This window comes from Protopterus annectens, chromosome 2.part0 (assembly GCF_019279795.1).
Source record: "Protopterus annectens isolate FY-2018-M chromosome 2.part0, PAN1.0, whole genome shotgun sequence".
In the NCBI taxonomy this organism is placed as follows: domain Eukaryota; kingdom Metazoa; phylum Chordata; order Ceratodontiformes; family Protopteridae; genus Protopterus; species Protopterus annectens.
The window spans coordinates 1,400,780,837-1,400,793,981 of record NC_056728.1 but is presented as its reverse complement, the minus strand read 5'-3'; the positions used below and the strand labels follow the sequence as shown (position 1 = coordinate 1,400,793,981).

The following is a 13,145-nucleotide window of genomic DNA, read 5'->3' as shown; positions in this document are numbered from 1 at the left end:
AGGAGGGCGGGATGGTTGCAGACAAATGAATACACCTACTCAGATGGAACGTTATGGTGAGTACATAACTTCTAAATCTGAAGTAGGAGATTCATTTGTCTGCAACCTGTGGGACAGAGTCCCCAGCTACCTGAATCTTGGGCAGCCATCATGGAAGGATATTCCGGAGCACCGCTGAGCCAAAGGATGCTCTACCCCTAGATGCAAGATCCAACTTGTAGTGGGAAATAAAAGTATGAGATGAAGCCCACGTGGCTGCTGCACAAATATCATCTAGAGGAATCCTAGCCTTAAAGGCTGCCGAGGTAGAGACTGACCGGGTTGAATGGGCATGTACACCCTCCGGTACGGGCCTTCCTGAAGCTTGATAAGCCAATAAGATACATTGTGAAATCCAGCGAGATAGTGAGACTTTAGAAATTGGTTTTCCCAAATTAAATTTAACAAAGGAAATGAACAACTGGTCGGATTGCCTATGACCAGCCGTCCTGTTTAGATAAAATCTAAGTTGCCTGTGAACATCTAAGGAGTGAAGCTTGTATTCACCTTTGTTTTCATATTTAGGAAAGAAGACAGGGAGGTCAATGGATTGATTAATGTTTGCTTCAGAAGCTACCTTAGGAAGAAAGGACGGGTTGGTCCTGAGGTAAACACGGTCCGGATGAAAGACCAAGTAAGGAGGTTTAGCTGATAATGCTTGAAGCTCTGAAACTCTCTTGGCCGAAGTAATGGCTACTAAGAAGGCAGTCTTGAACGACAAGAATTTCAGATCTACCGTAGCCGCCGGTTCGAAGGGGGGGGGGGTCAAGGCCTGGAGAACTAAGGAAAGGTCCCAAGGAGGAACCGCTTGTTTTACAGGGGGCCTGAGAAGAAAAGTACCTTTAAGGAAAATCTTACACAACTTGGCCGACATCAGTGGGTTGGAGTCATGACCAATGTGATAATGTGAAATTGCCGCAAGTTGTACTTTGACCGTGGAACTGCTGGCACCATCGTTAAAAAGAGTGGTTAAGAAATCAAGCACCAAAGGAAGAGGAACTGTGAAGGGATTTAGGCCTTGCCGCTCCACCCACAATGAAAACCGTTTCCACTTGCTGCGGTAGACTTTCCTAGTGGATGGCTTATGAGCTGCCACCAGGATCGCCTTAACAGGGGACGAAATACCAGGAGTCCTGATCAAGAGTGGAACTGGAGCAGCCAAGCGGTCAGCTTCAGGTTGTCCAGGTTCGGAGGAGATAAGCGGGATGGATGAGATATCAGATCTGGAATGGGATCTAGAATCCAAGGAGGATTCACAGAGTGAGACCTTAGGAAGGGGAACCAGATCTGTCGAGGCCAAAACGGAGCAATGAGAATCATTCTGCACCCCAACCGAGAGGCTTTCTGAAGAACTTGGAGCATCAGAGGCAAGGGGTGATAAGCATAAAGCAGACTGGGTGGCCAAGCATGCACCAGAGCGTCTCTTGGGGAACCTCTTGGAGGAGGTATCAGAGCGAAAAAACTGTCGCACTTGGTGTTTGAGGGAGAGGCAAAAAGATCGCAAGAAGGAGTTCCCCACCGTGCGAATATGCGTTCCGCTACTTGAGTATTGAGAGACCACTCGTAAGGGGTGAGAATGGTGCGACTGAGCTTGTCCGCCAGGATGTTGGACTGACCTGGAATGTGCGTTGCTATGAGAAAGCGGTTGGTGGAGATTGCCCATTCCCAAACTCTCATGGCTTCTCGACAAAGAGGGTAAGACCTGGTTCCTCCCTGCTTGTTGATATACCACACAACCGACATGTTGTCCGATTGAATTGCAATTGTTCCCAAGGGAAGAAAGGCCTGAAGTGCTAGCAACACTAAGAGCACTGCTCTCATCTCTAGAACGTTGATATGCAGTAAGGTCTCTGAATCGTTCCACGTGCCTTGGACGGTCCGGCCTGCAAAATGCCCCCCCCCACCCGAGGCGGGAGGCGTCCGTGGTCACCGTGGCGAGAGGGGGAGAAGCACAAAATGGGCGGCCTCCGTGGAGATCTGGAGAGTGAAGCCACCACAGGAGGGACCGCTTGCAAGCCTTGCTGATCGCAATGGGATGATGCATAGGAAGAGCAAGATACGACCACTGTACTAGGAGTGTCCACTGGAGGATGCATATTGAACCTGGCGAGAGGAAGAAGTGCTATAGCAGCCGCCATGGACCCTAGAGCCCTCAGGACCAACTCCGCCGGAACTGAGCTTGAGTGGAGAATGGCCCGCACCTGGAGTTGCAGATTTTGAACTCTGTCCGTAGTGAGGAAGGCTTTTAAACTCCTTGTGTCTAACCTGGCACCTATAAAATCTATGAACTGCGTGGGTGCTAGGTTAGATTTTTTTGTGTTTATAGTGATGCCCAGACGGGGAGCAAGATGGAGAAAGGAGTCTCGCGCCAATAGTAGTAGATGCCTTGTTGGGGCGGTAAGGAGCCAGTCGTCCAGGTAGGGAAAGACCTGTACCCCCTGAAGCCTCAGGTGGGCCGCTACCACTGCTAATACTTTGGTGAACACCCTGGGGGCTGTGGTGAGACCAAAGGGAAGGACCCGGAACTGGTAGTGACTGGCTCCCATCCGGAAGCGGAGAAACCTCCTGGAGCGCCTATCCCTTAGTATATGGTAGTACGCATCCTTGAGGTCTATGGAGCACATCCAGTGATTTTCTCCCAGAAGGGGGAGAATAGACTGCAAAGTGACCATTCGGAACTTCTCCTTGGGAACTGCCAGGTTCAAGAGAGAAAGGTCTAAAATTGGTCTTAGATCCCCCGTCTTTTTTGGCACTAAAAAGAACCTGGAGTAGAACCCTGATCCGATCTGGTCTGGGGGGACGGGCTGGATGGCTCTTTTCTTTAGCAGATGGCCAATTTCTGCCAAAGCGGCCTCCCACTGACCGGGTGGGACGTCGGGGAGGGACTTCAATTTTGGCAAGTGACGAAAGGGGATACGGTATCCTCTGGATATGATCTGGAGAACCCAGCGGTCTGATGTTATGGACTCCCATGCCGCTAGGTGCTCCGAAAAACGTCCCCCGACTGCCTCCAGAGTGGAGCAGCCGGGCAATCCCTCAGGGTTGCTGCGCGGGCCGTTCAGAGAAGGGTTCTCTGGACCCGAAGTTCCTGGGAGCCCCTCTGCCTCTAGGGCAGCGTCCTCCCTGTCCTCCTCTGCCACGGAAGGACTGGTTGTCCGGAGCAGGCTGGGATTGCTGCGACTTCTGGAACCACATCTTCTTCTGACCCTTTTGGTTTCTAGAATAGGGCCTCTGGGGTGCAGAGAAGCGGATTCCGACGGCAGACAGCGTCTTCCCGTCCTTCTCGCTCTGGGTCAAAGAGTCGCGAACAGTTTTGCCAAAGAGGGCAGAACCATCGAAGGGGGCATTCGCAAACGACGCTTTGAAGGGCTCTGAGAAATCGCAATGACGGAGCCAGGCCTGACGTCTAGTAACTAGACCTGCCCCTGCGGCTCTAGCGGCGCCTTCCGTAGCATGGGAGAGTAGCCGCATAGAGGTATTGGTAACGGACCTGAGAGTGGCCATGCGGGTGGAGTGCAGCACTTTGTCCTCCTCTGACATGGACTCTGGGGGGGATGCAGCGTATTCTTTAATAAGATCGCGCTGCATCCTAATCACATGTGCCAGATAGTTCAGCGCCCTTACCGAGAAGGTCGCTGAACTAAACATCCGCTTCCCCAAGCGGTCCATCATCCGAGACTCCTTGCTCGGGGGATGGACTGAGGGACTCTCCTGAGCAAGTTCCCTCTTGGTGGCCGCCGTCAACATGGCATCTACCGGAGGCCCCTTACTCCAATGGGCACGGTCAGCCGGGGGACTGAGAATCCGGTCGGGCCTTTTAGGGATTGGCTCCACGGTGTCCGGTTCCTTCCACGCCCTGGTGGTAATGAGGTCCACTAGGGGGTCGGCAGGAGGGGACACCCAAGAGGTAGACGGGCCCGCTTCAAATGCCTCCAAGAACACGGACTCGTCCGAGGAAGACTTGGGGCAGACCACCCCCCCCTTATGCGGAGCATTTCCATGATGTCTCCAAATGAGACATCCTCGGGGGGTGACCGTGGGGAGCCTTCCCCTTCCTCCAAATCCGTGTCTTCCGTGAGAGACTCGGGGGAGTCAATGTGCCTCCTTTTGCACGTATGCTTGCGAGGAACATCCTCTGGGGGGCTGTCAGAGGACTCCTCGCAAACAGTAACCTGTTCCAGGGGAACAGCTTGGGGCACAGGAGCGGGCTGTCCCAAGGGCCGGATGGTGGAAGCCTGACCCAGTGCAGAGGGAGCGCGGGACGGAGCCGAAGCAAGTGCCGGGGGTCCGGAGACCCTCAACAGGGCCCTCTCCACTACATCAAAGCCGAAGGGAGCCGACTCGACCAAAGGATCCGACAATCGGCTCCCCCTCAGATCCGAGGAGTGGATCGGAGCCAGCGCTGAAGCGCTCAGATCCGAAGGGACAGTGCGCTCCGACACAGATGGCGCCGAAGGAGCACTGAACCCCCCGGATCCGAAGCTCGGATCCAGGCTCCGAGAGGTCGGATCCGATGCACTCGAGGGCAGGGTCGGATCCGAAGTACCAATTACTATTGGCGCCGACCCACCCCCGGCTCCGAAGCTGCTCGGCTCCAACTGCTCCGAACCCGGGTAGCGGGTCAGAGAAGGAGCAATTGGCTTGAAAAAAGGGGTCGAGCTCCCCCCCAGAGGGGGGGGAGGCAAGAGCACTCCCATCTGCATCTGGGCCTGGATGAACCTTCTCATCATCCGGTCCAGATCAGCGTCTGACAGGCTATAAGTTGATCTCGACGAGGCTACCGAGGTAGGCCTTGAGTGCCTCCTCGATAGCCTCGACGGAGATCGGGTCTCCTCCTCCTCAGGTCCCTGTGAAAAACACACTGGAGACCGGAGCCGAGGAGGGGGAGAGCCAGCAGACAAGGAGGCCGGAGGAGAAGCCCGCTTGGCTGGCGGGGCCGAAACAGAGGTCTCGGCCCACCGCTTATGGTGCTTCTCCCTTCGGTCCTTCTTCCTAGCTTCCCTCTCCTCTAGAACCACTACAGGGAGGTTGAGTCCCAGGAGGAGGAGGGGGGAGCCTTAGAGGGGACAACCGCGGGAACGGTTACCCCCGAAGGAGCGGAGGCCGGAGCCGAGTCCGGCGGCAAAAGACCCGCCAAGACAAGCTTGGACCTCCGCTCCTTCAATGCCCTGGGGTTGAACCCTGCACAAATGGAACATCCAGATGTGAGGTGTTCAACCCCCAGGCATCTAACACACCGAGTGTGGCCATCAGCTGGGGAAAGCTTATGGCCACACTCGGAGCATTTGGAAAATACAGCTTTGGGCTGCTCAGACATCCCAAAAGCAAACAAACAAGGTTACTAAAACTAGTTAAAGTAAAGTAACAAAACCACTCAACAGGCCCAAACACACACTACGCTACCAGCGAGGGGAGGGATAAGTAAAATTAAATTTTAAGAGACTAAAAGTATAATAATAAAAAAGGGAAACCTACTCTTCCACACAACTTTCACACAAAACTTTGAAAATTAAGCACTTTAAGACTAGAAATATCACTTAGCTGGAGAGCTGGAAAAACACAATCTGGTCACCATGCGCGGCAAACGAGATCTGAGGTCATGAGGGTACAGCAGGGCTTTATGGGTGAGGGGAGGAGCTGAGAGCTTGGATCCATAGCTGGTAAACCATGCCGGTTCGGATCCGATATCGGATCCATAACCCACAGGTTGCAGACAAATGAATCTCCTACTTCAGATCCCACGTTTAAGGCAGTGCACTCAGATCAAGAAGAAAAGAAGAGCTGAGGATACAGATTTTTCCATTTTTTATATTTATATATATATATATATATATATATATATATATATATATATATATATATATATATATATATATATATGATTTCTATTATAAGCGAACGCTTAAAATAGCAAACGCTCTTCTATCGAACTTGAAAACCCGAAACTGCAAAATGTCGAAGGCACGGGGAAAAAATTGCTGGGCCGTTCTCGGGACTTTGCTGTTTTCTCCACTACGGTGTGATCTTAGAGTTGGTATATTTAAGTTGGGGGGGATTTTGTTTGTACAGTCTTTTTTTTTTTGGATCAGTGATTTTTTTCTTTTAAGTGTTCGCTCTTCTAATATAGACCCTATATATATATATATATATATATATATATATATATATATATATATATATATATCTATATCTATATATATATATATATATATATATATATATATATATATATATATATATATATCTAATATATATATATATATATATATATATATATATATATATATATATATTTATATATACATACATACACACCTGCATCAGTATAAACAATACAGATTAACAAAATAAAAGTTATGTACTCACCATAACTACGCATCTGTGTTGGTCATTTTCATTCTTCCTCAACAAATGGGTTATTGGATCCGACCTCGGATCTGACTCGTCCACTTTTCTTCAATTCTCCAGATCCAACTCTCAAGCTCCTCCCTCATCCATGATGCCCCTTACTTCTGTTTTACCTCAGATTGAGTTTGCTGTGACTATAAACTAGTCAAGCAAAAAGGTAAGACAAGAAAAGGAACAACACAGGGGCTCAAACAGGATCAGTGGTTCCAAGAAAAAACGTATCAGGTCACTCCTGAAGAAAAGGAGATGGGGTTCAAGGGTGGTAGCTGAGGAAGAATGAAAACTGACAACAATGATGCCTAGTTATGGTGAGTACATAACTTTTATAGCTGATGTTGCTTTCTTTCATTGCTCAATGAATGGGACAGAGTCCCCTGCTACGATAACCCTTGTTGGCCCTCATGGAAGGATATTACGGAGTACTGCAGAACCGAAAGCAGCCCTGTTTCTGGAAATGATGTTCAACTTGTAATGAGTGATAAAAGTATGAGCACTGGAGCATGTGACTGCAGCACAAATATCATCAATGGAAGCTCTAGCCTAGAAAGCAGCGGATGTGGCCATATATCTAGCAGAGAGTGCCTTTGGACATCTTGTCAAAGGTAAACCTTTCAAGGAGTAAACATAAGAAATACAATCTGAAATCCATCCAGCTAGGGTAACTTTAGAAATAGGTTGTCCCAATTTGTGATGGACAAAGGAAACAAAGAGTTGGTCAGTTTTCCCAAAATCCTTCATTCTATGAAGATAAAAAATAAGCTGCCTATGTACATCCAAAAGGTGAAGCATGTATTCTCCATTATTGGTTACTGGAAATTTTTGGAAAGAATACCGGCAAATTTATGACCTGACTGATGCTCATTTCAGAAGCAATCTTTAGTAGAAAAGATGGACTACTTCGTAAAGTAACTATCTTTATGGAAAATCAAATAAGGCATGTTTGAAGAGAGTGCTTGGAATTCATAAATTCACTTGTACAACTAACAGCCACAAGGAATACTGATTTCCAAGAAAGACATTAAACGTCAGATTTAGTTGAAGGCTCAAAGGGAGGCTGAACCAAGCTTTGTAACACAACTGAGAGATCCCAAGGTGGAGTAGGATTTTTAATCGGTCTAAGCAGAGAGGTTCATTTAAGAAATGCATTATATATTCTGGATGAAACTAAAGGAGAAGCATAATCTCCATTGTGATAATTAAAGATGGCTACTAGCTGAACTTTGATGGTGGAAAAACTAGCACCTCCTTCAAAAATCGATGCCAGGAAATCCAAAACAGCAGGAATGTGAGCAGTAAAGGGATCTAATTGTCTCTGTTGTGCCCATATGGAGAATCTTTTCCATTTACTCCTGTATAGTTTCCTGGCTGCAGTTTACTGGGAAGATATTAATATTTGGTGACTGTATATCCATCATTGGAATTAGAGAAGCCATGTGGTGAAATTGAGGCCTGGAATGTCTGGATGAGTCATCTCTGAGGGATTAAGAAGACATAGAAGGTGAGACCACAGGTAGGGAAACTTGCTGAGGTCCGAAAGTGGCAATGAGGATAACCTTGTTCTTCAACCGGAGTGCCTTCTGAAGAAATTTGGGCATTAGAGGTAAGGGTAGAGTAAGCATACAGGAGACTGGAGGGCCAAGTGTGGATTAGAGCATTTCTAGGTGACTCCCCCCCCTGAGGGAGAATTAGGGTGAAAAACCTGCTGCACTTGTTGAGGGATAAGGTGAAGAAATCCCAGCAAGGTTAACCCCATCTGCGGAAGATCCTTTCCACCACTGCATGATTGAGAGATAACTTGTGATGCATCAGAGTAGTTCTGCTGAGCTTGTCTGCTAGAACACTGGATTTACCTGGTGTTATGGAACAAGTCTAGCTTATTAAAATGTATATTAATTTCAGTGTATTAATGATGCTATAATATGATTGTTAAAAATCAAATATAATTTGTATGCAGGGCTGGGAAAAATACAGCTTCATAAGGCACAGTATTGCTGTCTTTTAAACTGCTTTCTTTTAGTATGTAATGAGAGAATAGTAGGTGCTGCAGTTACTGCAAATGGAATTTGTTAGCCTGAGTCCTCCAGGCTAGGGGTGCATTGTTGCTAGGGCAGGTTTGAAACATCCAAGTTCAGAAACAAGACCCCTTGGAAGCAGGTGGATCATGTACAGGAAGGTGTTCACTTGAAGTCTGAGGCAAAAACCACGAGGGATGAGGGCATTTGCAAAGTTTTCTATAGGACACAGTAATTGTAACGTAATGAAATTGCATGACCAGTTTGACAAGAAAATTTATAAAAATACATTTTTTGTATGTAAAGTGAGAATGCTTCATCAAGGGCTATGAAGTGTGACTCCCAGTGCTGTAAGAATAAAATTTCTGTTTGCACATCCTGAAGTGTTGTTCCTGACTAAAGGCATATAAGGTAAATTATTAATGTTATTTATTTATGACTCTAACAATTTGGTGCCGTTCTCTGGCTCTGAACTTTGGTATTGCTGCAGGGCAGTTCTGGAATAGCGGCCATCACAGATTTTCTGTGAATTCTACACTGCTTTGTATGGAATAGTCAGAGGCTCAGATGTTCAGCTATTCAGGGTGTGCAAACATATTAGGCTTGGCAGGGAAATTGTTTTGTAAGGGGAAAAGGGTTGTGTTGTGTTTTTTCTTCTTCTTTATTTTTTCTAGACAATTTTAGCAAATATAAGTACATGACTGTGTTTGTAGTATAAATGCATGACTGTGCTTTTGTTTGACTGAGTGGTTATAAGGTATACAAGTAATAGTGGGGGGACCCCACAGTAAATGAGTATAGTAAATGTATGTGCACATACAGTAAAGGACAAATTAACACAAGGAGGTACCTTGTGTCGAGGGTGGTACCCTCAGGATTGAAAGGTAAGAAGTATGAGAGATGTTTTTATTTCTGTCAATGTGTGAATGTATGAGAGAAAGGAAAGAAAAAGGTAAAAGTTAAAAATAAAGTTAAAACAAGTTCATGAGCCCACTGCATGACTGGGACGTAGACTGTAACGTTAAAACAAGTTCATGAGCCCACTGCATGACTGGGATGTAGACTATATACTGTTAAAACAAATTCATGAGCCTACTGCATGATAGGAGATAGAGGTATGTGTTGTTAAAATAAATTCATGAGCCCAAAGCACGCTGGGACTTAACAGTGTGATTGTGTGAAAGTACCCTTACAGAGCCCAAAGGAGTGGTCAGTTCTGGACACAGTACCTCTCCGCCCCATTATCCCAACTGTAGTGCTGGAGCTGTAACTTTTGAGCTTGCGCAGGGACAAAAGCAATGGGGTGCTGTGGGAAAAGGCTGATTGAAACCTCTCCTCTGTTGCTGCAAACCAATAGACTTCCTACCTTTCCTTCCCTGTATGGTGTGTGGATTACTACAGTTATTTTCTGTCTCTGGAACTGCCAGGATCCAGGAGATGTAAGGTAAGCCTCACATTTTTATTATTACTGATTTACAAAATATGAAAAATGGGAGCAAAGATAAGCAAGCAAGATCAAATCCCTGAAAAGGGAACACATGCATATTTCATATATTTTAACTATGGGAAGGAAAGTTGCAAATATTTGCATGACTGGTTTCAGCTTACTAAGAATTGTGCTGGTGGGTATTTCCATTAAATGGAACTTATGATAAGACTAAATTGCTGACACTGAAAGGTATTTTGGAAGAAAAGAAAAGCAAAGCAAGTGGGGGAACAAATGACAGTATTTTATTCTTGGTACTGTGAGGCACTTAAAAGGGAAAAGGAGTCAGCATTAAGAGGGTTGCAGGATGTTAATAAGAAGTTGTTGCAACAAGTAAAAGAAGTTAAAAAGGCAGTACAGACCAGTAATAAAGGATCCCTTTATCCTGTCTTAGCAGGTTTGGAACAACCTGAGGATGGCCAAAAAGCAGAAACTTATAAAGAGGATGATAATCCTCCAGTAGCTACTGCGCCCCACCCCCATATACTCCAGTACGGGTACCTCCCGTACAAGGTTTTGTTATTTCTCAGACCCCTACTTTTCAGTCCACTGTCCACTGGATGCCCAGTTTGCGTGATACTGGCACATCTCAGACTGGTTCCCCTGTTCAATCTTCATCTTCTGAACAGGCACCTGCAGTCAAGGGGGGTTCTTCTTCCTATCCTTCTCAGATAGCTTCTACTTCCCCAACAGGGGCATTAGTATTTGACACTCCTGTATCTCACCATACATGCTCACATGACAGGGTACAACAAGAGATTACAACTTCTGGAGGGGATCTATTGGCACCTCTCAGGGAAAGTTTGGGGGCTAACAATAGAGAACTTGTTCATCATCCTTGGACTCCTGCTGATTTGCATACTATGTCTAAAAATGTTCCAAATATTAGAGAAGATCCATTAAAATGCAAAGGAGAATTAAAAACTATAATAGAATGTTACAATCCTGCTTTGACAGATTTAAATCAACTGTCGAGAGTAGTTACTTCAGATGAAATAAGAAAGCAGTTAATGGAAAAGGCTGAAATAACGGATTTCACTCTCATAGGGAATGCATTAACAGATAAACAAACAGCATTGTTAAACAAGATTACGGATGTGTGTCAAGTTAGGACTGACTGGTCTAAAATACAGGCATGTAAACAAAATAAAGGGGAAGCCCGTGCAGACTATTTGAGTCACCTTAAAACAGTATTTGCTAGACATTCAGGAATACCAGACCCAGAAGAGCAAGCTAAGCCAGCTATTGCAGCAGCCTTTTTGCAGGGTCTTCAAGCCCCTGTACAAAATCAAATAAAGCAAGTGCTCATAGACTGGCAAGGAAAGGACTTTATTAAGTGCTGCAAATCACTGTACAGAGTATCAGGAAAAACGAATGAAAGATACTGAGGATAAGCTGTTAACTTTACAAATCAGGCAGCTGGAAAACTCAAGGGGTTGAGGTAGAAGCAGGGGAAGGGGTACAGGAATTGCTAGAGGATTTAGCAAAAGTGATGGTTGAGGGGAACAAGGTGCAGCTGGTTGGCAACAATGAGCTGGCAGTGCCCCTCCAGCTTCATTTAATACATCTTGCTTTAATTGTAGAGAAGCAGGACATTAGAGAGAGAGAGGAGTCCCCACACAGGCAAATGCAGAGTCCAAGACACTTGGACTGAGTGGGAACCAAATTATAATAATGCAGTTTTTCCTCCACCACCTTCTCAGATTGGAAAAAGTCAGGAAGCTCCATACTGACCAGGTCATGAAAATAATACAGAAGTGAATCTTAACCCTTTACTGCCAATAGATCAAAATGGGCCCTACGTTAAGATGAAAATAAATTCAAAGAAAACCCCATTTCTGATGGACACTGGAGCTACTAGGTCAGTGCTAAAAATTACTCCAGACAGTCAAATACCAGTATCAGAGCATAAAGTAAAGGCAGTTGGAGTAACAAATACTACGGTTACGTATCCTGTTTCAGAACCCATCTCCATTTCTTTAGGTCCGACTGAAGAAAAGCATTCTTTTCTTTTGAGTACTGCTGCACCAGTAAACCTACTAGGAAGAGCTTTGTTACGTAAGCTGGGTTGTACTATTTACTGTACCCATAAGGGGTGTATCTAAATGTTCCAGCAGAATCAGAGGGATAAATATTGGCGGTTTTAGCAGAAGCTAAGGAACAACTTGCTGGAAACATACAGACAGATGTAGAGTTACTACAGCAGGTACCTGCCAACTTGTGGGCTAAGCATGTAAATGAAGTAGATATACTGAAATCAGCAGAACCAGTAAAAATAAAATTAAATCCATCAAAACCTCTCCCCAAAGTTCCATAATATCCACTAAAGCCGGAAGCAGAGCAGGGAATCAAACCTGTAATTCAGTCTCTGATACAGTAAGGAACAATAATACCAGCTAAAAGCCCTTGTAATACTCCTATTTTTTCAGTGAAACAGCCAGGGAAGGATACTTATAGATCTGTACAAGACTTAAGGGCTGTAAATAATGCAGTACTGCCTACTTTTCCTTGTTGTCCCAAATCCAGCAAGCATACGGAGTTGCATATCACCTACAGCTAGTTACTTTTCTGTGACAGATATACTACTTAGCTAACGAGTCAGTAAGGAGACAACCTCAAAGCTTTCGCGGCAAACGAGATCTGGAAAATTGCCGTGATGCACCATGGGATAGGGGTTAGCCTCGAGCCAGTAAAAGCTCTTGAGCTTTAGTATCGGCTGAGTCGGAGCCGAGAATCGGCTCCGAACCCATTCAGCAAGAATTATGGTAAGATAGGACTACATAACATCTAACTATTTGCTTTCATCTAGGGCGGACTTAAAGGACATTCCTATACGCAATGCTGACATGCATCTGTTTGTGGATGGCTCCTGTGGAAGAGATCAAACAGGAAAGGTGATCTCGGGAAGAGCAGTCTGCATTGAGGAAACAATATTGTTGCAACAAAGATTAGAGGGTGTTCACCCTGCTTAAATAGTTGAGCTAGTGGCTTTGCAAAATGCCTGTGAGTTAGCCAAAGACAAGGTTGCCAATATTTTTAGAGACAGACGTTATGCTTTCGGGGTAATACATGATTTTGGGCAACTTTGGAGAGACAGGATTTTTGACCTCTTCAGGAAATCAAATAAAAAATTCAGGGTACATAAAATCATTGTTAGATGCACTTTTGTTGCCAAAAAGGCTGCCTAATCAAATGTTGTG

General features: G+C 45.6%; 1 protein-coding gene across 1 annotated transcript in view; it reads right to left on the bottom strand.

Annotated features, from left to right (window-relative positions):
- CLGN (calmegin) overlaps window positions 1-13,145 on the bottom strand; it is a 2,483,974-nt gene that overhangs the window by 530,911 nt on the left and 1,939,918 nt on the right. The gene's annotated exons all lie outside the window — the stretch shown is intronic.